We start from the raw sequence: 22629 nt of genomic DNA on the forward strand, positions 1-22629 counted from the left end.
ATTTTCGCTCGTCGCTGCCGTAGGGTTGCCACCTTCCTGGTTTTGGACCGGCCCGACCGGTTTTTTAAACAGCGGGCCGGTTGCCGGTCCATATCTAAAACCAGCCGTCATCAGCCGGTTTTTTGGCTTTTGTGCCGTGATTATGCCCGTTTTGGCGTTTTATAAGTGTCAATTCAACAACGAAGACGATAAATACGTGTCGACAAGCATAGGCGTGCGCACAGGGGGCCCATGCCTTGCCGATGTAACACATGAAAGTAAAATTTCTGTTCAGAAATAGTTTGTGTGTGTTGCAATTCCATCACATTGAAATAAAAATTTTATAACCATCCCTCTTTGCACTGCGTTCGCACCGCAAGGCCTTCAGTGAGAAGAGGTCGGGAGTTGCTCTGGGGGGGGGGGGGGGGGGGCGCAGCGGTAAGACTTTGCCCCCCCAAATTGAGAACTCTGCGCACGCCTATGTCGACAAGCTGCGCAAAGACACGCGAGCAGAGAAAATACGCGGGCGAGCGCGCTGCCTCAGATGGAGGGGGACCTAAGGGAAGAACAAAATAACGAAATTCTACCGCCGCGGTCAGCAATTGCGGTTACTTTTCAGTGAAGCACATGCAGAGCGATTAACCAAGCTCTCAATCACTTTCAGTACAAACGTTATGTTGATTTCTCTCTAAGAAAACACTACAATAAATGGCACTGCATGTTAAAAAACATGGCGTCTTTTTTCAACACAATCCCCCCTCCCCCCCCCCCCCCGGAAGGCCCGTTTTTTTTTCGGGGAAAGGTTGTAACCCTACGCTGCTGTTCTGCCTACCTGCTTGCTGTACCTATTACGTCGCCGCCACCGCAAATCCCCACTTGTTACAAACTCAGAGGTTTTCGCACTGTTAGCAGTCGTTTTACACGATGGGTTTGATGCGCCTGACATGCCAGGAGTGACATCGCTTGTAGTATTAGAGCGACGTTGCTTGTCTGCAAGACGGTGCCGGTCAAACAAGCGTTATCAACGCCATAATTCTAACGGCACACTCCATTTATTTCGTGGCTGCCGTGGCTTGCGCAGAAAAGGTCGGGTTGACTGCGATAGCTTTTCTTGAGTCAAATAATGGAGCTTTGGCTCAATCGCTTGCAGCGCTAGCAATGCGGCCTCGTCTGCAAGACCTGTGCGTGAGAAACAAGCGTTAGGACAGCCAGAATTTCAAAAATGCAGCATAAACTAGACCATCGTTAAAGGAGGCGATGACTAGACACAAGCAACAATATTCGTTGACAACTTACGTAAGTATAGAGTTGTTTTAGGCGCCCCGAACACCGCCCGCCGACATAGCTGTTTGTTAGTGCGTCCGTTTACTGTTTTGTAGGTCAATGGTTCGATTCCTCGTCGAACGTTTTTTTTTTTTTTTTTTTTTTTTTTACGTGAGGGTTTCATTAGCTCCTTTTTTAACGACCAGGGTAAGGACCTGTTCCTTGCTTTCTATCACGCCGACATTTACCGCCCTCTTCCTAAACCCAAAGTAGCTCGTTTTCTCGCACGTTCTCTCTTGAGAAGCCCGCCGTGAAAACAAAACCAAAACAAACGTCAAACCTCTTTACAATATCAGTATATATGTCAATTACTTTATGTGTATTCACTTTTTGTGTTTAGAAACCTTAAATTTAAGTTATAAACACATTGCAGACTTTGAAAGCAGAAAGATAATTACCAACATTACAGTAGTAACACAATTTTCGTCAAACATAGAGGTGCTGCATTTGAAGTCTGGCAACTATCTCTCACTTTTGTGTGTGTTTTTTCATGGCGTTTTGTGCCGAGTGGTTGGTGGCGTGATTTAATCTGTTTTATCTATTTCAAGCTTAAATCATAGTTATAGAAGCTTTATGGGTGATGTCTACCCTTCTAACCTACGCGTGTGTTGAACATGGGGACCCCGGAAGAACGATCATCGCCGGATAAAATACTGCGCGTCAAAAGTGGATGACATTGCATCAGAACAAAGCGTGTTCGTGTGTCCGCGAGATGAAGACGACAGTGAAGGAGAATTTTACGTTGGAAACATCGTTTTTGCTCGGGTAAGTACGCATTTTTTATTATTCTGTATTTGGTTGGAACGAGTTCTGGTGTTAATGGGTCAGTAATTCGCTAGACCCCCATCTCGTTTGCTCTGAGAGCCTACGTTAGTTAGTATACTTGTTTGGCGCCCAGTCCACCGTTTCCGCAGAAGTCAGCATCAATTTACGCTGAAGCTAGACCTTGGCTACGATGCTCGCGCTATGGTACACGGCTGCTAATAATTTCACATCACGCAAGGCTCTTTAACACCGGGGCGTTTGTTTATGTGTCTCTCAAACAGTGCCTTTGCGGTTGCGGATCGCAGTCGCAATTTCCCGTGAGTGGCACAACGCTGTGATTAGTCCTCCCTCGTGAATACCCGTGGTATACCAAGAAATAACATGAACAGGAGGTTCCCTGGAAGTGCATGTGAAAACGCGTACACGTGATTCCATGGCTGGCGTCTCCCCCCCCCCCCCCCCCCCCCTTCACGAATTCCGTGCAGTGCGCTTCGCAGCTATTGCGCTCGCGAGACCGGCGACCGTACGCCTCGCGGGCTTCGGGCCGCGATATGTGTGCTGTTCTCGTGAAGCTCGACAACAGCGAAATTGCCGTACTCGCTCGCCAACGCGCCCCGACAGCGTACGCGTCGACCGGGTGCTGACGGAGTTGTGCTGGAAGAAAAGCAGGCAAGAGATGAGGGCGCACGAGGTGTAGTTAAACATGAGAATTTACAAAGTGCAAGGTGGAGAAAATAGTATGCAAGGGCCGGAAACGGTGAGAGAGTTCGGGCCGCGCGCCAGCGAGCGAGTGCGGTAATTTACGTTGCCGAGTTTCACGAGTCCGGCACGAATATGACGACGCCCGTCTGAGAGTTCATAGAGGTATAGAATTCACATACGTGCAAATTGAAGGTGAAATGCGCGCATGTGGCCTCGTAGGGAGTTAGCATAGTCTAGGGGTAGTGGGGGAGATTTCACAACGCCTACGAGGCGCCTGCCGATTCTGTCAGAGTAGCTCTCGGGAAGTCTGGGGCTTGATATCAGAGGCATATGTATTGTTTAAATTAGTGCAGAAAATTGAGCCAATTCGCAAGTTCTCATTTTCGCAAAACCGCAGGCCATACAGAGACTAACAAGAAAGCTGTAGGCACTCACTCAACTCGATTTATATTGGAGAATTGAACGTACAGATACAAGTCAGACATTGAAATGGAGGAGCCTCAACTATCACACACCAGTTCTGATTGAAAGCAAGGGATACAGATGAGCTGCTAGCATGCGTTCCATGCAAATTAGCTCAGTAGCTAGCTTTGCATATATCATGCATACCCCACTCACAGTACCTGCGGGTCTAATAAATACATTCTTACTGTGACCTAAATTTCACTTGGGGTGTTCCGGGAATGTTCTTATTAGTGCCTTGGAGGTTACTGTCTTTAAACGATTAAAAATCTACATGATGTAAGCATTCGTGCTTTGTGTGTGCTCTTCTTGTATTTCAACAAGTGTCAGCACACTCACAGATTATGCACCTGCAGGTGCTGCTGCTGGCTGTCCTGGGTCAGCTGCCTTCCAGTCCAGTTTCAAAGGCTTTGCTAGGGCCTCCCTTGGCCAACCGACACTGCACCTGCTGTACCCAAGTACTGCCTGGCCTTTCGTTGGTGCTCCGTACGCTTTGCCGCCAGGAATGGTCATTCATCCATCATCTGGCCGCTTGGACCACCCGTTCAGAAGTCAGCGCATTTGCTCGACACATCGGTCCAGGCACTGCTGCCATATCGGTGCACCCACCGATTATGTATTTTCAGGTTAGTTATTGCATGTTGTGGAACTTGCCATGATGTATACCTGTTAGCAGTGCTGTGGCCTCTGATTATTTGAAACATTTTCATGAAGCAGTGCTGTGCGTATGGAGCGTGTCATTGCTTAGCAGAGATATTGAAGAGAATCTGGGGCTGACGACTAAAGGGCAAGAAGAGAAATTGAACTGACTTTGAAGCAAGTATTCGTATGTAATCAAGCCAAGCAAACATTTAGGATCTTTCGATATGGTTTTAAACTTGCAATACAAACTGGTCTACTTCAGATCATACTGGTAATAATCATACTATACCGAAAAGTACATCCCGCAGTCTGTAGAATTCTGACAGCGCTTTTTTCGCAGTCTCTCATGACAGGCACTAATCTCAATGGTTGGAAGATAGTCGAGGTAGCACCAGTCTTTAAATCAGGAGACGGTACTTCACCATTAAATTTCCCTAACAAGCACCATATGCAAGGTCAGGAAACATTTCATCCACTCTCAGGTTGCTAATTATTTATAAAATCACAATATCACATTCGAGTATCACCACGGTTTTCACAAGGGTTACTTGAGAAACACAACTTTCAGGATTTGTTCACGATCTACATTGATCCATTGACACAGGCTTACAAACTGCGGTAGTTTTTCTCGATTTTTCTAAAGCATTCAATCGCATTGCACACCACAGACTACTTCTCAAACTTCACCCTAATGTCCTCACTTGAGCAAAAGATTTTCATTCTTCTCAAATGCAGTTTACTTCTAATAACTATATACTTCTTTTGCTCGTGCCACTTTGTTGTCCCCCCAGGCAGGTTGCTTGGTCTATCTTCCATGTTGCATATCCTCCCATGTAGGTCTATTTGCAGATGATGTTGTAATTTATCACACAATTTCTTTCAACTACTACCGTCAATGCTTTCAATCTGATCTTAACACAATTAACTCCTGGTGCTGCAAATGGCTAATGTCGCTTATCTCTAAAACAAAGTGCATGACTTTAACGGTGGAAAGTCTCGGATTGTAAATACTTACTTCATTAACAACAGCCTGATTACCTCTTGAGACAAAGGTGTTTTGGTAGGCCGGTAGGGGAGGGGGGATTGCATGGTGGATTTCAAAAGGTACATCGATTGGGAAAATAAGACGTGTGATTAATATTTTCATTTGCACTCCAAAACTCGCTTTATTTCATATGTTTAACCCACTGCCGTGGCTAGGGTGGTGTGCTGTAGAGGCGAATGTCGGTTAGATACCGCTTGGTGTGGCCGCTTTTCAGATGGAGGCAACACGTAAAGACGCCCGTGTTTGGAGATTTCGATGCGCACAAAAATACCCAGATGGTCAAAATTAATGCGAAGCCTTCCCCTACAGTGCTCCCCATATCCCAAGTGTAGCTTTGGCGTGTTAAACCACCGTTTTTTTTTCATGTTTTTGGTATAGTACCAGCTGCTGTAGCAGGTGCAACTTAAAGGTAAAATTATACATAATGTTTCCAAGAGCTAAATATAAAGGCCATATTGAAGTGCGTTTATGGGTCTATCTCATAGCAGTAGTGAAAGGTTATATACTCTGGTGCAGGTTAAGAACGCCAATGGCTCATGTGGTGTAGTCCAGTGTTTGACGGAATGCCGTGTAGGCAGGTAAAAGCATTATTGCAGTGATGAAACGTAGGTCACTCACCAAGTCAAGAAAGCCATTTAACGGTTTGTTGCTTGTTCACGGTGAGCATGTGTCGTGGAAAACGAAGCTATATATTGGGCATTACGCGGCGCAATGAGTTTGCGTAGATATGGTGCAGATTGCCATCCATTATGTTGATAATGTTGGGCGTCGTCTGAACAATGAGGGACTCGAGCAGTAATCGAGAAAATAGATTGCACTCAGTTGTCAGTAATTTTGTCTTGTTCCAGTCGACCACGTGTCCCGTCCTCTCACGGTGCTCTGCCAGTGGACTTGTTTTTGCATGGCCCTTGTTCACTTCGTTCCAGTGCTGCATTAATCTTCTGTGCAGATTGCCCGTTTCGCCAATGTACACTGATTTGCATTCAGCGCATGGAATCTAATAAACAATACCCGGAAGCTTGGAGCGTGAGAGGGGGTCTCTCACGCTGACAATGTCAGAACGCAGCTTGCTAGTGGGCACATGCACAATGTATGCACTGCGTGTCTTGAAAATGTGTGCGAGAGTTTCACCGATGTGTGGGACGTAGGTAATTGCTGCACGTTTTGATGCAGTCGTTGTCCTGAATATAATGCCTAAAGCATTATATTCAGAAAGAAGCGAAGAGGGCGACTAGCAAGAATCCACATTGACATTAGCAGGCAGAAGCGTCCACAAGGCCTGTGTCAAAACGTGCTGCAATTCTCGTCCTACACATCAATCAAACTTTCGCACGCGTTTTCAAGAAACACATTGTGCACATCGTGCAGGTGCCCACTAGCAAGCTATGTTCTGACATTGTCAGCGTGAAAGACCCCCTCTCACGCTTCAAGCTTCCAGGTGTTGTTTATGTTTTGAACAAAAAAAGTGCCATTTAAATGTGACACCTCCTTCCTTGCCGATTTCTGATGCCTGATTGTTCAGTTTGTGGGGATACGTTTAGCAGATTGCTCACATGTCTAACCTGTACTTGTGCTTGAGCAGTCAAACGCTGATGTTAGCAGTGAAGTAGGTGAAAATTGTAGTTTGATTGTAGTTGTGTGCAGATTACCTACATTGTGTTAATTCGTAGAAAAGCAAAATTGAGGTAACCCTGCTAACTGTTCCGCATTGCAGCATTTTATTATGCGAACGTTAAGGAGTTCAGCTTCTTGTTAAAGGTGAAATAAACAGTGGTACAAAAAGAAGAGCATCTACTAAACAGAAATATCTTCACAATCGCAGGATGCCAACGGTCCGCCTACCAACTTGTGTCCTGCATCGTTTCTGCTGGCTGGAGCGGTTCATGGAGCATTTTCCAGCTTCTCAAAGTTTGTGTTCAAGCGCTCCTCCAAGTGAAAGATGCCGCAGAGGGATCTTTTGTTTTAATGCCACAATTTCACGTGCTCAGCAGCAAATTTACTCGTAAGGCTTTTTAAATATTCATCACCCAAGAGGGCATGTTACCTTCGTCTTCGGTGGAATGTGTCTGCACTCAGGTTATTTGTGACAGAAACAAGTGGACCACGTCATGAGAGTCATTGAGGCCTTGTTGATTGTGCATGCTTCTGAAATGACATTTTCATTAAGCTGAATACTTTCCACATATTACGATTTGTGAACAAATTATGGTAAAAGTCATGATTAGTTGTACTACACTGCAGGAAGGAAATGCCAACATACGTTTTAAGCACCTCTGATATTTCAGATCGTTGGCTGGTGAGCAATAAAACAAAACTAGAATTTTTTAAAGTAAAATCAAATATTCGTTGTCACCATGCATGACTATAGTAAAAGCTATCTAGTCACCAAATTTAGAATTAGACACGAAATGCCAAGAAAAATAGGGAAATAAACTAGACAGCTGGCTACAATAAACCAATTCGTAAAATTCCTCAATGTCTATCAAGTGATGATTCAGGCGGGTTAGTTAAGATGTCAGTGGGTTTACACACCAACTTGCAGGGAAGCACATGAGCTCCCAATATAAACATGTTTTTAGTGAAGACCGTCTTCCTTCATTAAGCTGCTTTGCACATTGATGCCAGTCTGATAAATGTCCTGAATTTTTGTTATGATCAATCTTTGTATGGGAACCATATATTTTTATATGATGTCGCTGTGTATTTCTGAAACTGTATCTAGTCACTAATTCCAATTTGTCGTGGTCAGGTTTTTTCAACTAATTGGTAGCTTTTTTAACAATTATGGTATATTTTGTGTGCCTAAAGGAATGCCTCATTGCATGTTTAGCCTATGTAGTGTTGAAAGCGGACATTTTGCTTCAAAGTGGAATGTCGGGCTAGCAACAAGGTACTTCGCGTGCTGCTCACTTTCATTCATGCCATTATTTTTTATATTATCATTTAAAATTAAAAGCCAACCAATTTGCTGTCGTTTTAATTTTGTCACCTACTTTATACTTTTTTTTTTTCAACTTTGTGTAAGGATTGACTATCGGTATTTTTATGATACCAAGGCGTTGGACTGGGCTAGCTGGTACGTGTTTGAATGGATGAAAAACCATAGGAAAACCTAGGACACAGAAGAGAACGACGGGACAAACTTGTGCCGTCATTCTGTTTTAACTGTTTCCTGTGTTTACCACTGGTTTTTTATGCATTCAAACATTTTTTATGAGTTTGTTGAACAGTGATTAGTTTAGGTGTGTTCAAACAATTGTTGGCTGCGAAGGCTCCCTGTAGCATTTGTATAAGTGCTCTCTGCTTTTTTTTTTTGAGCCAATACCCCACCACCAGTATTCATGAGGTGGTCTTTTGTAGAAATAAGTTGAAATAAATATTTGTTTGCATTGCTTTACATGTTTTGAAAGAATTTCTTGTTCATTCTTGTTTCATTCAACCCCGTTTCAGAATCCTGCTTAAGGCATTTCCTCTGTTATTTTTTTTCAGAACCAGGAAGGGTGCTCATCCTTGGTTCTTGCTGAAGCAGCAGTATCCATACTTCACACGTGAGCTCTGAACACACAGTAATTATGGTATGAAACATTCTACCAGTATAAGCCTGCTTTGTAGACGTCATTGTAGATGTCAAAGCTCTTGACAGTGTAGTCCAATGTCTGGTGTAACGGGCAATGTCTACAACTTGTAAAAATTAATTTTGTGGCTATAATGTTTGTGATTATTTTAAAATGCATGTCAACTACTATTACGAATCGCTGTCTAAATTGGCAGCCATTTTCCTGGTGGATACAGAAAGTGAAAAAGTGCATGTGTAGAGATTTCAGTGCACCTTAAATGTCCCAAATTTGCTAAAACTAATCCAAAGCCCTCCTTGTGGTGCACTTCATATCCCATGTACAGTTTTGCGTAAAAACAGCTAAAAATTTATGATCAATTTAACCTTATTTTAATGTTTTTAAATGCAAATATTCTCAGTTTAAGCTGCCATATTTAGAGTAAAATATTTTGTAACAATTATATAGCTACCAAAGGTTTACAGAAAAGCTTTTTGCTTTTGGTTGTGCACCTTCTTATCAAAAGAAAAATGTTGTTAAGAAAGGCAGAAGAAACCCAACTATGGAAATTAGCAAACCCTAAAGCTGCGGATAGAATGAATGTTTTGTAGAGAATCTTTTGCTGATTTCAGTTCTAGTCAACTCTAAAAAAGTCTATCGACGTAGAATGCTTACCGTGAGGCACCTCGTAATACTAGCCAAAACTACTGGGCCCTGGCTGTTGGCTTTTCATTTGCAACAGTGACAAATGACCCCACATCCACCGGCAGGAACATAATGCAAGGCACCATGTACAAGCTAGCCTCATGATAAAATAATGTTTTCTGAACAATGGCATTACATTTCAACCATGGGCTTCACCAGGGAACTTGTATGCATTGTTCTGTGATGTTTGCAGTTCTTGTTATTGCTATGTGGGGTCATTTAGTCTAAAGGTATGTTTATAAAACTCCAAATACCACCAAACCTTGCAAGTGCTGTACCATATGAATATTTTTCCGTAAAGCAAAAAGAATAATGCAAACGAAAATAAATGGCTTGGGTACCCAACTTTTATAAGTAGATTATGAGCCGCAGTACGGAGGGAACTATATTATGAGCCGCATTACGGAGGAAACTATACATTTTGCATTTGGTCTTCCTTGATATTGAACCTTCCTGCTCAGCTCCAGAATAAGGCACTAAACATTGCAGGTAGCTACCTTGATTGGAAGTTTGATGCAATACTAAGAAGCCAAGGGTTTTAAGGTTCAAGGAAGTTTTGTGTGGTTGAAGTGTTGCACACCTAATTGCTTTCACTGCACAGCATGGTTAGGCTCTGCAGTGAATCTCGAAGGATGTGTACTGCAGTTCGGCAAAGTGAACATATAATTGGTTTTTTACGAAGTTTTGGGTAATCAACTACCTCTAAAGTTATGTGGCTCCTGACTTTTTAAATTGATGTTTTAACAATCGGTGACACAAGTTCAAGGAAATTATCAGCTGATGTTGAGCTTCAATGGAATGTCTCACAGAACCGAGCTTGGAAAGCACGAATGTTTCATACCATAATCGTGTGTGATATTGTGCAATATGTGGTCTCACACCTGCTGCACCTGTGAACCGAGGATGACGCACCCGTTTTGTACCCCTTTAGGTGGGTGCTTTTGCAGAAGATGCTCCTACAGATTGGGGTGCTAAGTAGCACCCTAGGATACTTTTAGGCGGAAAAGGGTGTTTATAAGGCACCTGTCTTCTGGGGTGCTTCACAGAGGGTGCTCCTGCGGCGACAAAATCCAAGCACCCTAAAGGGCGTAAAATATTCAGTTTTTAGGGTGCTCCTGCGGCGACAAGCTGAAGCACCCTTTTGGGCGTAAAAATTTTAGTGTGTAACGTTCTTAAAACATGCTTTCTGCTTTTTAGTTCCCCTCAAAGAAAAATTTCCGCCATCCCTTCCCTGTATATTTCAGGTGATAAAATTGAACTTCGTCGAAGCACTAACTTTCTTGGCGTAATAATCGATTCTCACCTTAAATTTCATGAGCACGTAATCTTCATTTCAAAGAAAGTTATGTTCGGTATAAGAGTTTTGATTAAAGCTAGACCATACTTCAACTTGCAAACTCTTGTAACTTTGTATTACGCTTTTGTCCACAGTCACCTAAATTACTGCATCTCTTCCTGGGGTGGTACTTATCATACCCACATCGCACCATTAATAACACTGCAGAAACAAGCGTTACGCATCATTACATTTTCCCATCGACAAGCTGAATCTTCCCCGCTGTTCTATCAGCTCCGTGTTTTGCCCGTTCATCATCTCTTTTTTAAAATTTTGCACGATTACCTTGCTGTAGATATTCTCCCTCAGCGCATCACTTATAATCTCAATTCAACGCGCTTTGCTTCACGCCGGAATCTGTTGCTTCCGTGTATACACACTAACTACGGCAGACAAACGATTCCATTCTCCGCCATTTCGCTCTGGAATTCACTAACCTGTGATATAAAATCTTGTAATTCACTTTGCGTTTTTAAATCCAAATTAAAGACTTTCTTGTTAGGCCCTTCTGTTTGATTGAATTGTAAGTGTAGTATCATGCCTTGTTGCTGATGTTGTATTCATATCTCCTTTTTGAATAGATTGGAGTTGTATTCTTTGTTTTTTAGTGTTCCTGCTTCTTAGTGTAATATTTCTTCTTTGGTTTTCTTTGGCTTTTGTATTCATCTTTCTCTATTTTATGCTGAGTGTTTATTTGCTGACATTGTATTCTAGTGTTGCTTGATGATTGCTCTTTTTTTTACAATCATCATGGGAGGTCCCGCCTGCGGTTCTTACCTTGGGACCTCCCAGTGCATCTGTACCCATTCACGTTTCATGTACACGCTCGATCAATAAAATTCAATTCAATTCAATATACTCCAGACGTAACCCGAAAATGGTTTAACTGCACCACTTCCCTCACATCGCCACGCACGTGTACCTTTTGTGGGCAGGCTAAAACGCCTAACTGGTGTCATTTAATCTGGCACTGTACGACATTCGACAAGGGTAGAGCCGGCCTGCTTGATAAATGGCCACTGCCATTGGACGCTCACGCGCACTTACAGCTATTCCGGAGTAACGCATCCTTACTCGGAGCAATAGGCCGATACGCACTAGAGAGTGGTCTCTAGAAAGTAGTATAGATCGAGCCTGACCATGTGTTTTTTAGGCGGCACAGAAGAACGAAGACGCCCACGAAAGGACCTATGATCTCACAATGAACACTAGTGGTATCCCCCTTCATCCCCTCCCTACTTACCTCCTTTCCCCAAAGGGCTTCGTGCCTCCTTTAAATAAAGCAAAATCATTCATTCTCCTAGCACACACGCAAGGCGCTCAGGGCCGCTAGACGTTCCGTGGACGGAGCGCACAGCGGCGTGTAAGGCCGCGTGACGCAATCACGTGGCATTCAGCGAGAATGCAGGGGGGTAAACCCGTAGATGTGCTTGATGAGTCCACCACCTGCCCTCCCCGTCTCCGCGTGGGCTCGTAGCGAAATCAGTAAGACAACTGGCTCTGGCTTTATTACGATATTAGTTCAAGGTTCGATTCCTGGCGGTGCCAGTCGTCAATTCTTTTAATTGTTCGCGGGAGTTTTCTGTCGACAACAACGGTCGCTAAAGAACCTGGGGGGTAGAGGTAAAAAGCTTTGCTTTAAAAAACGTAGGAGAAAGAGAGGAACTACACAGGACGAGTGCTTACTACAAGAATACTGATAACAGCTTCATAAAGATCGGTTACGCTGCTATCAACCTGCCAACATCCGCGCGGATGGTTGGCTGTTTTGGCGCATGTGTGGTTACAGATTACTTCACGATATTTGTTGTTGCTTAAACACGTGGGTTTTATGAGCGAAGCACCTTAGGGGCTGAAGCAGTCGGTGGTCTCCTGTCGTCTCTTGCAGTCACGGCACTAAATCACTGCGGCACTGGTTTGCCAACGCCTTGCGCTTGAACATAACGCTTACTAAAAAAAGTCTATAATCAATAAAAACCGGTTTGAAACAAAACTAACATAATTTAAAGATTAGCGGAATTCCCCCTGTCCGCTTCAGCAATCGTCAAGCAAACGCAGAAGTTGTTTGTAGACGGGTTACAATTTGTGTTACACTCACGTACCCACCTGCTCTCGACGGTAGGCCTGAACGGGTCAGATGGTCCGTCGAAGTAAGAAAAGTTATTCTAGCTTAGTGCCGGGCCGGCCTCGTTGCTCACCGTGGAAACGAAAGGGTGGCTTGGGCTTTCATGCGGCTCCCAACCAGTGTGGGGGGATACAGGCTCCCATGCATATCGACAATTTGAGCGTGCTGGCGTTGAGTGGATTTGTAGATCTGACGCGATACCCGGACTACATAGGAAGCAGCTTTCTAAACTACTTGCTTGGCACATCGAGAAGCGTCTTTTACAGGGAACCTTACATTGGCCCTTCGGCAGAGGAACCGCCGCCGTTCTACGCTTATGTCACGAAAACCTTTCGGGAACTGCTAACACAGATTCCAGACTTGGAAATCTCGGACATTTCCCCAAGTATACTTTCCGAACAACCTGCTGTGGCGGAATGCACTGCGGAGAAGCGCCCTCTAAAAAGGCGCGCTGGAGACAGCTCACTTCTTCGGTCCTCCCAGCGGGTGGGAGTGCGGTTGGGTGTTTTGCCCACTAATGACCGCTTGACAGCGTGGGGCGTAACACCGTCAGCGCGCTGTCCTCAATACGGACAAAAGGAAACTTCGTGACACACAATCCTTCAGTGTGCAGTAGCAAGGACGTTTTGGACGCTGATGTCTAGGATGCCTAAAGTACGCCTAGGGGAGCGCACAAAATCGCGCGATGCCCCAGTGACGTTTTTGTTACGTGTGGGTGCGCTGTTTGTATTGAGGCGTCGTGGTGTCGCGGCCCCCCGGTCCCGGCGTCACAAGGCTGTGTTCCCAATGCTGCTGCGCATGCGCACGCGCCTGTTCGAACACCTGGAAGCGGAGCTCGCCACGCTGGGGGAAGAGGCGTTCCTCCTGCGTTGGTCGTGCCGCTTCATCAAGGTGAACAATGCACGTTTGGAAATACGAATTGCAGAATATTAGCCTTGTTACCATACTAAAATAATGCATAGTTATCAGCAGTGTTCAATTTATTATGCGTGTACCTGTAATGATGTAAGGCTGTAGCACTGCAACCAACGTTCGGGGTATTTCGACCCTGAAGTTACTGTTCGCGTTTCGGCAACTTAACTTTACACTGTCTATATTGTGCCCTGCGTGGTACAAATGTTAGAACTTCTATGTAGGCCAGCGGCAGCCATTTCTGGATTGTTGTTTTTGTGTCTTTGTTACGTGACGCATAGTTCCATCCAGGCATGTTATGTATCTGCTTCGTTGGACAAATAAACCTCTTGACGAGCCCTAGGGCAAGGCGCAGGCATTGCACTGCACTTGGGATGACCCGTGCCACTACCCCAAACTTGCACAGATGGAGCATGCAAATTGCTTAAATCGGGTTCAACGCAAAACAGGGTGCCACCGCCTCAGCAAGCTTGAGATTTCTCCTCCTACCGGCGCTGCTCCGGCACCCAATCAGCGCGCGCCGTGTGGCAAAACAGACTTACAACCTTCGAATACACTTCTACGCTGCATGCTTCGCCCCTCCCCAAATTTCACGTGAGTGGAGATGGCCCAGGATTTTTAAGGGGAGTATGAAGGATGACTTAGCAAATTATTCGACGTATTCAAGCGAACAGTTTAATAGCTAAATGCCGTGAGCAATCAGGAGGAATAAAGAAGGAAAGTATGAATGACAAAGTGAATTTATGTGTACGTCTGTATAAGCGTACACGGCGGGGGAGAAAGAACGATGTGTCGACGGTGGACGTTCAAAATACCCCGAGTTAATTTTCTCACGGGCATCCCACTCGGGTTTTTGCCTCCATGTCTTCTTAAGGGTAACACAAGTAACGCAACGAATTTTTTTTTTTGACCCACGCAGGTTCCTGCTCTGCGGCACCTACTGCCTGTGCGTGGCAGTCCTGGTCATCTGCGTTGCGGCGGCGTGGAAGGCCCTGGCCGCGCTTGGCAGCGACCCTGTGCTTTCTACTAGCGCAGGTGTCGTGTACGGCACCCGCATTAAGACGGCGAGTGGCGGCAGTTTGAACCAGTTCCTCGGCATCCCGTACGCCCTGGACACGGCTGGCGAGAGGCGCTTCGCGGACCCCGTGCCGGTCACCAGGTTCGGTCGTGATTTGCGAACCACCTGAATAGCTGACAGCCCTCGGTATGCCTAGGACTTGTCTCTCTGGTGGAAGCTGCGGAAACGCTGAGATTGGCGGTGAGCGCGACCACGGGCGGCGCTGCGGAGCGCGCCTTCGTGACGTCGGCTTAGGGATTCTCGCATTTGTCGTCTGCTTCACTCGGGCTCGCTCTCTATGCTGTTTCTTTGCACGCGGTTGAGATTTTGTGCTTGTCCGCAGCAGATCTCGCGAATGAGCAACTTTTTTTTCGTAACAAAAGATTTAAAATAGCGTAAACTAGCTCAAGGCGTGATTTTAAGTATGGTTTTTGATACCACTCCGGAAAAAAACATTGCCGGCGTCGCCCATGCATTGCTGCGAAGCTGGTAGAGTCGTAGTGCGAGCCCTGCGTGGTCGCTGACTACATCTTGCCGGATCTATAAATAAAGTTCTTCTCTCTCTCAAGCTGGTCCTGTGCGGAGCGCGAAGAGTCGGAGCTAGGCGTCAGCCTCTGTGTTCAGCAGTCTTTCGAACAAAGGTAAAAGCCGCAGGCTGACAAAAGACAACAGCGAAAATGGAAGACCAAAACAAATTCCAGGCCTTCGGGGCTGTCGGCTTTGGTAGAAGGCATTACGATTCCAGCTAATCGCATGTAAGGTAAAACAGATTTGGCAACCTTGCCTAACACTCGAAACTATTGTATCAAGTCACTTTACGTTGTCACGTCATGAAAGTGTGCCGACATGCACTATGGGGCACAAATAATGTAGGTTGATTTCCAAATAACCTGCTGTGTGTATAGGCGCGTGCTGGTTTTCTACCTGGCTTCTAACCAGTATGCAGGCTTATTGAGCAAAACGAGTAACCTGTAAGGCAAACATACAGTAAGACTATGTTTTTTCATATTTGGAGGGATATTTCGGTACATTTGCCACAACCATATCATCCCAATATTCAGACAGGCATTATAGTAAAACTGCACTGAAGAGGGGGAGGACCAGGAGGAGGAGAAAACTTTAACAGTAAAATCGAGCTGGTTAGTGGGCAGGCTCCTCAGTCCAAGACGAGAGAGTAAGATTCATTCTTCAATTCACCGAACGTCATCCCGAGTAGGCCAGGACTTGTTCTTTGCGACTGAAGGGGTTGGAAAACAATAAAGAGCTGTCTGGACATATTCATTGGTTTCAAATTGTGTTATACTGAAAATTGGCATGTATACTATTTATTGCGTTATGTTAGCAAGTATATCAAGTTTTCAACACCGTAATCATGACACAACTTTGCGGGTTGAGATTGAGTTCGTTACGATATCGATGGTTCGATAGAAATTAGGTGCACAAAAGCCGCCTTCGAGTACTGTACATGGACAACGTTATCTGCGCCGTAGCACAGATCTTATTGCATTGAATATTCACACGAACTTTGTGAGCCTCGCAAACATCCCCAAACCTCCTAGGACGTTTAGGACGGCGCAGAAAATGAATGCGTTGGGCACAGAAAAAAAAACGTTCATCTAACAACAACGAAAGAAAGAGAAAACACCCGTTTTATTTCCTGCTGTGCGACCCGCTGCTTGATGCGTAGCATTAGACTGCTGAGTCTTCATAAGAGCATCTGAGAAATAGTTAAAGGAAGCCTACGCATTTTGATTACTTATCGAGGAGCTCTGAGCGCTGAAACTCGCAAATACGCTAGATAGGACGAGGGCGAGTTACGTCTGAGCGATGCTCTCTGAAAGTCGTTCTCTCTCTCCTCGTGTGTTGTAAAATTGTGCGGGACAAAGCTTGAAATTATTCAGAGCCGTCAGAATCTGATTGAAAACACGCTTTTTAAAGCACCAAAGCATCAAAGTGGGCGATTTCTAGCAAAGGCACTGCTGCCAGTCAGAACCGGACGACCGCGGCGCGGGTGTAGCAGCGCGGCGAATGTAGCAGACGACAGCGGAGCGGGTCCCTAAGCTGACGTCAGATCTAGGGGGCGCCACTCAAACATCTCACCGCCAATAGGGGCGCAGATGCACAAAGACCTTCCGAATAATTTCTTGTCAGTTCACGAACTCTTTTAATATAACATAGTTATATTGTTGTTGAAACTTTCGGAATGATAATTCCTGACTCGATTCTCTGCAAATTATAATTATTTGCTACATTTAGTTTCCATCAATTGCGCTAAAGTGACTTTGCCTATTTGAGCTGTTTCAAACCCGAATGACCGGCCGGACGCACTGGAATCAGTATCATCTTTACCAATATTTAAAACGCAACTGCAAAAGCCTCTTCTGGAGTTTTGAATTATTGCTTTTTCACATCCAATTGTAAATTTCAGGCTTGTTTAGTATTACTGGTCGCACTATTGTTGCTGGGTGTTTCCTAGAAAATGTAATTTTTCAAGACTGCTCTGTTAGTGGTGTACAATTTCTGACTTTTCATTTGTGTTTTTTACCTTTTTAACGCTTTCTTTTCATTTTAGTCTAATTTAGTCAATGCATTTATGTTTGTTTTTGCTACTTATGATTGCAATTCTCTTGAGATTACGCTCCAGTGCGTGGTGGTTTAAACTGTTCACTTTTCTCAAAATTCCCTTGGTTGGTTTTTTGCATTACACTCCGTGATGATATGTGTAGGCCGGCGCATTGGGTTGTGTGTCTCTTTCTCGTTTTTTTTCTGTCAGTGCAAAGTGTGCGACGATGTAATCTGATCTTAGCTGCGTTCAGTGTAATTTTCATCTGTAACAACAAACCGATAGATCCGGCACAGCCTCGACTATGAGCCCGTCGCCTATATGTATTTGGTTTTGTGACCATCATTTGTAGGAGTCAACAAACTGTCAACTTTCATACGTTCCGGCTTTCGAATGGGGCCTCATTCGACTGCCCATATCGAAAAGCGTGCGTCTTGAGATAAAGTTTAGCATGCTTCCTTCGGTAATAATGACGCCATGGAACGATAGTATCTGGCCCCAGTTCCTTGCGAAAGCTTTATTTCTTTTGTAGCCTGTATGCTATATTAAAAGACGCGGTATGAGGACCGGGCCCCCAGGTGAGCAGGTAAATCGCGAGGCCATCATGAAGAGTGACTAAATGCTTTCCTCCCACGCCACAGGTTCCCAGACGGCGTTTGGATAGGCCACGACGCCGGGAGCCCCTGCAGCCAGTGGATCAACGGCTCGGCTCTGGGCTCCGAGGACTGCCTCAGGCTCTCTGTGTGGGCCAGTGCTCGAGTTAAGACGGGCCACCGCAGCACCGTCGTGGTTGCTCTGACGGGCCGCTGGTTCCAGAACGGCGACGTACGTCCCTCTGCAATCGTAATGTGCTTCCTTTAATCAATCGACCAGCGACCGGAGGAGAGAAAGAAATCTATTAAAACCGCTCCCAAGGTGGGGTGCAGCGCGCGGTCAGGAGTGATTCCTGTAACGAAGGCCCATACTTGGAAGCGCAATTGTTGTCTGGACTCAACACTGTGGGCTCAAGTAAAGTTGCAATGATCACGTAGGTTAATGAATGAATAGAGAATCTGGAATGCTCAGCGCGGTTGCGCAAAAAATTCAACTGGGGCACTTAAAACTACTTGCGTGTAGGAATGCGAAAGCCGACGAGGAGGAGAAACAAACGAATTTGCAGAGCAGTCAGCCCCGGGAAACAGTAGTTAGTGTAAGACCACTTGAGCCCTGCACGGGGCACCTTGAGTAATCTTGGTGACGGTATTGGCGACACCGTGAACCCCGAGCCCTCAAACATACTTTTGTAACCTACCGTGACAATCTGTTTATAGGTTGAAGGTAAGAAACGACAAACCATGGCAGTCAGAGCCGTTCTCAAGCTCCGGCCGATGAGATCCCTGTCTGTTTTCCAGGTAGGGTTCTCTGGGACCTCTCTATCAGGGTAAGGTTAGAGGAGAAACTACCCCGTCCCCTTCTTCTTTTACATGCCATATAGTAAATCGTAAACCACCCCAAACATGATGAGCCCCTGAAAAGGAGCCGCACCGAAGGTGCATTTCCCCCCTCCCAGCCATCAGTTTCCCGGATAATTAGGCCCCTTTTTTGGTAAGGAAATCCACTCAACAAGAAAAACCTTTCGCCTCATAGTCCGCCAGCTCTGCTTTTTTCCCTTGCAGTGCAAGCTGTGCCATTTTTTAAACCAGAAAAATCTGTAGGCAACGCCGAGTCACATAAGGTGGGAGAGAACTTCCACATATTGTGGCACCTCTACATTCAATCGGAACAGCAAGACTGGAAAATATTTGAATAGAATCGAAATAACTGTGATACGCAGAGACTTCCAAAAAGTTTTGTAAGGGGGTCTCAAGGCAATAGCTTGTTATTATTATTTTTTTGTTATTACTATACTCTGATATTACCCCCAATATTGAAGGGCTACTTCAAAAACGATTAGTGTAAGGGATCGTTTCTATAAACCTTGATGTTGAAAAGGAAACAAAAGCCATTTCGAGTTTCATATAGCCCAACCTTTCGTCTTTCCTTTTTGAATTTTTTAGTTCTACCCAAGCTCGTTTTCTCTCGGTGTCTGAATAGTTTTACCAAATGACAGCCCTGGCTTTCGCCGTTTTCATTTAAAACATCCTACATGGTGTAAAAATTAAAGCCGGAACATGTTTTTCGAGAAAAAGTAGCGGAACGTGAAGAGAAACTCCTACAGAGCATCTTCCACCCTCTATAATGCTTGTATACGCTTTAAAATCTAACCAATCGCCCAGTCAGGCATTCCATAATATCGTGCCCTTCTGTCGCTGCGCTGTTTTGTCGATGTGCTCTTCCGTCGCGTGCGCTTTTGACGCCGTGCTGTTTTGACACGTGCTGTTTTGTCGGGTGCCCTTTTGACTCCGTGCTGTTATGTCGGTGCACTTCTGTCGCGTGCCCTTTCGTCGTGTGCTGTTTTGACAGCGCCCCAGTCTGTTTTCCTGATATCGAAATTTCTGGAGGGCTTTATTGCTTTGTCGTATCAATCAATCAATCAATCAATCAATCAATCAATCAATCAAACAGCTTTACTTCCTTAGAAAAGGAGGAGCACGGGTATAAAAGCTCGCGGAGATTGACGAGGTCCCGACCCCGTTACAAGTTAGCAAACAGCAGCATGATGGTCAATCACGAACAATGAGTACAAAATAAATTGACAAGTGTTAAATAGTAACAAAAGCCTGGCCAGGGCTAGTTGGTTGAACATACTGAATAATTTGAGGCGCTAAACAACGGCGACGAGAAGAACGCGTAGACACAGACACGGTGCCACTTCCAACTAAACTTTATTATTAAAAACCCTAGGTTAAATACACTGTTCTGACGTAATGAAAATGTATCTCCAACAACGTGTGCAAACCTACACGTGAAACAACTCGCGTTCTTAGATGGACACGTGTAGGTTTGCACACATTGTTGGTGTGACGTTTTCATGACGTCAGAACAGTGTATTTAACCTAGGGTTTTTAATAATAAAGTTTAGTTGGAAGTGGCACCGTGTCTGTGTCTACGCGTTCTTCTCGTCCCCGTTGTTTAGCGCCTCCAAATTGTTCAGTGCGTTACATAGTATGGAGTAATACAAAATTTTGTAACATAACGCTAAAACAGTAGAGAAAATTTCATAGGCATACTCATGAAGTGACGTGAACATTAAAAGCAGCAATCTAAAGGAAAAGGGAATAAACTTCGAGGCATGTACTATTCCCGAGATGAAACGAGCTTGGGCGAAGCGTTTGATGAGATAGCTTGGATTCTACGACGGATAAAAATCTTCTTCGTTTAACAAATTTAGCAAGGAAGCTAGTTTGTAATACAGAGATTGCTCATCATAAGTGGTTCGAGGTGTGGGTACAGCCCAAGTTTCTTTATTTGTGTTTAGACGGACATTTGAGTTTCCTTTTAGCAAGTTCTATTATGGTATCGGCAGGCATTCTCAGATAATGAATGGCAGCCTACCATTGTACCTGAAGAAGAAAGTGTGTGACAGCTGTATCTTACCTCTACTCACCTACGGGGCAGAAACTTGAAGGCTCACTAAGAGGGTTCAACTTAAATTGAGGACGACTCAGCGAGCAGTGGAACAGAAAATGATAGGTGTAACATTAAAGGAGCCATGAAGAGAAAATGCAAGTTGGTTTTATTCGAAAGATTTCGTGTTTTATAGTGCCCCCAGCGCTTGTCCGGATACAAACGGTGCTTTATTCACTGAGAAATTAAACAATTTAGGTTAAAATTTTGATTTTCCCGCTCAATCGTGCGTTTTCGTGGTCCCAAGTGACATCACTGGAACCGACCGCTCTGCAGCCTAGAATACCTTCATTCACGCATCAGCCGTACAGGGTAGAGACACGTATACGCTGGCGCCGCCATTTTCGGTTGCTCGCTCGCCGCCGAAGCAAGTCATTGTGTCAAAACCGCGCTATAATTATCGCCGCAACGCGGTTTACTGAAGAATTTTGAATCATATTGTCTGTTTCGCGTTGCTAGGTCTCGTGGGAAACGAAAAGAATAACGCGTTGAGCCCGTTGGCCCAATTGCGGCGGCATGGGACCGTTCAAAGGTTGTCTCCACCCTGTACAGCGGTGTTGGTTTGTTCCCGCGTTTCTTTACGTTCCGTAACCTAGATGGCGCCACCATACTGTGGCAAGCGTTTGGTTTGTTTTTGCCCGCATTGAAACCTGGCTTGTTTTTGTTCTGGGAGAAAATATTCGTTCCCTGAAACAGTGCTCGCTCGACAAATGGGGTCACGTAAGACACCGTTGCTTGCGTCAATCGGCCTGTGTCGTCTGAGACAACCCCAAGCCCCGTAGTGCTGTGCAGCTAAACCAAGCATGCTGTGCGCAGTACGAACAGCAGAACGCATCAGTACTTCTATGTTTACATGTGCTTTCGTGACTTCCACTGTTTGTCCCATCATTCTTATTGCTTTGTAAAGAATGTGCCCTAAATTTAAGCGCAAATCGCTCGTTCGTCTAGTTTGTAAGTTCTACCTAATTTGCGTCTGCTTCTGCCAGCCTCCGCCAATCGCAGAGCTTAGCTCATGTGACGACATAGGTTCTGTTGCGGGAAATGAGCGGGTGGGTCGCATGACCATTCCCGTTTTTCCTAATTATGTAGCTTATTTGAGCGAAGTTTACGTTAAACGTGGTGTCAGTATGATTCTAACGAGACAATCTCTTGAATGAACCAAACTTGTGTTTTCTCTTCATGGCTCCTTTAAGGGACAAGAAGAGAGCGGAGTGGGTAAGGGAGCAAACGCGGGTTAAGGACATATTAGTAGAAATTAAGAAGAAGAAATGGACGTGAGCAGGGCACGTAATGCGAAGGCAAGATAACCGTTGGTCATTAAGGGTAACAGAGTGGATCCCTAGAGAAGGCAAGCGTTGCAGGGGGCGGCAGAAAGTTAGATGGGCAGATGAGATGAAGAAGTTTGCGGGAATAAATTGGTCGCGGTGAGCGCAAGACCGGGATAATGGAGATTAATGGAGAGGCCTTTTCCCTGCAGTGGGCGTAGATAGGCTGGTGATGAGAATGATGATGATGATGATGATGATGATGATGATGATGACCGTACTTAACTAAAGCTTTGTAGCACAATATCAACCGATAATCGTACAAATAAAACACCGGAAGAATTTTGTGTAGGGGAAACATGTTTTGTAGAAGAAGTATAATGCACGGCCGAAATATGACGTATGGCTCTTTTCTGCAGTAAATACAGCTTGCGCAGCGCTGTGACACCAGTAGTACACCGCGTTATGTTGCAGTACTGCAACAGAGATGATACCATTGTAGATCATAATTTTTACCTTTGTAGGGAGCATGCGTCGCATACGTGCAAGGACACTAGTTGCGGGTGACAACATTGAATGCAAGTTATTAACATGTTCATTCCATGCAAGGTGCTTCGAGAAATGCACGCCAACACTACTAACTGAATT

General features: G+C 45.0%; 1 long non-coding RNA gene across 1 annotated transcript; it reads left to right on the forward strand.

Annotated features, from left to right (window-relative positions):
- The first annotated feature begins 1492 nt into the window (after nucleotides 1-1492).
- Nucleotides 1493-8304, forward strand: LOC144141339 (uncharacterized). Its single transcript, XR_013316540.1, has 3 exons — nucleotides 1493-2067; nucleotides 3588-3857; nucleotides 6741-8304. It is a non-coding gene; the product is annotated as an uncharacterized LOC144141339 (long non-coding RNA).
- Nucleotides 8305-22629: the final 14325 nt, after the last annotated feature.

The sequence above is a fragment of the Haemaphysalis longicornis genome, unplaced genomic scaffold (assembly GCF_048455015.1).
Source record: "Haemaphysalis longicornis isolate Haplotype H1 unplaced genomic scaffold, Haemaphysalis longicornis Haplotype H1 scaffold_6, whole genome shotgun sequence".
Taxonomy (NCBI): Eukaryota; Metazoa; Arthropoda; class Arachnida; order Ixodida; family Ixodidae; genus Haemaphysalis; species Haemaphysalis longicornis.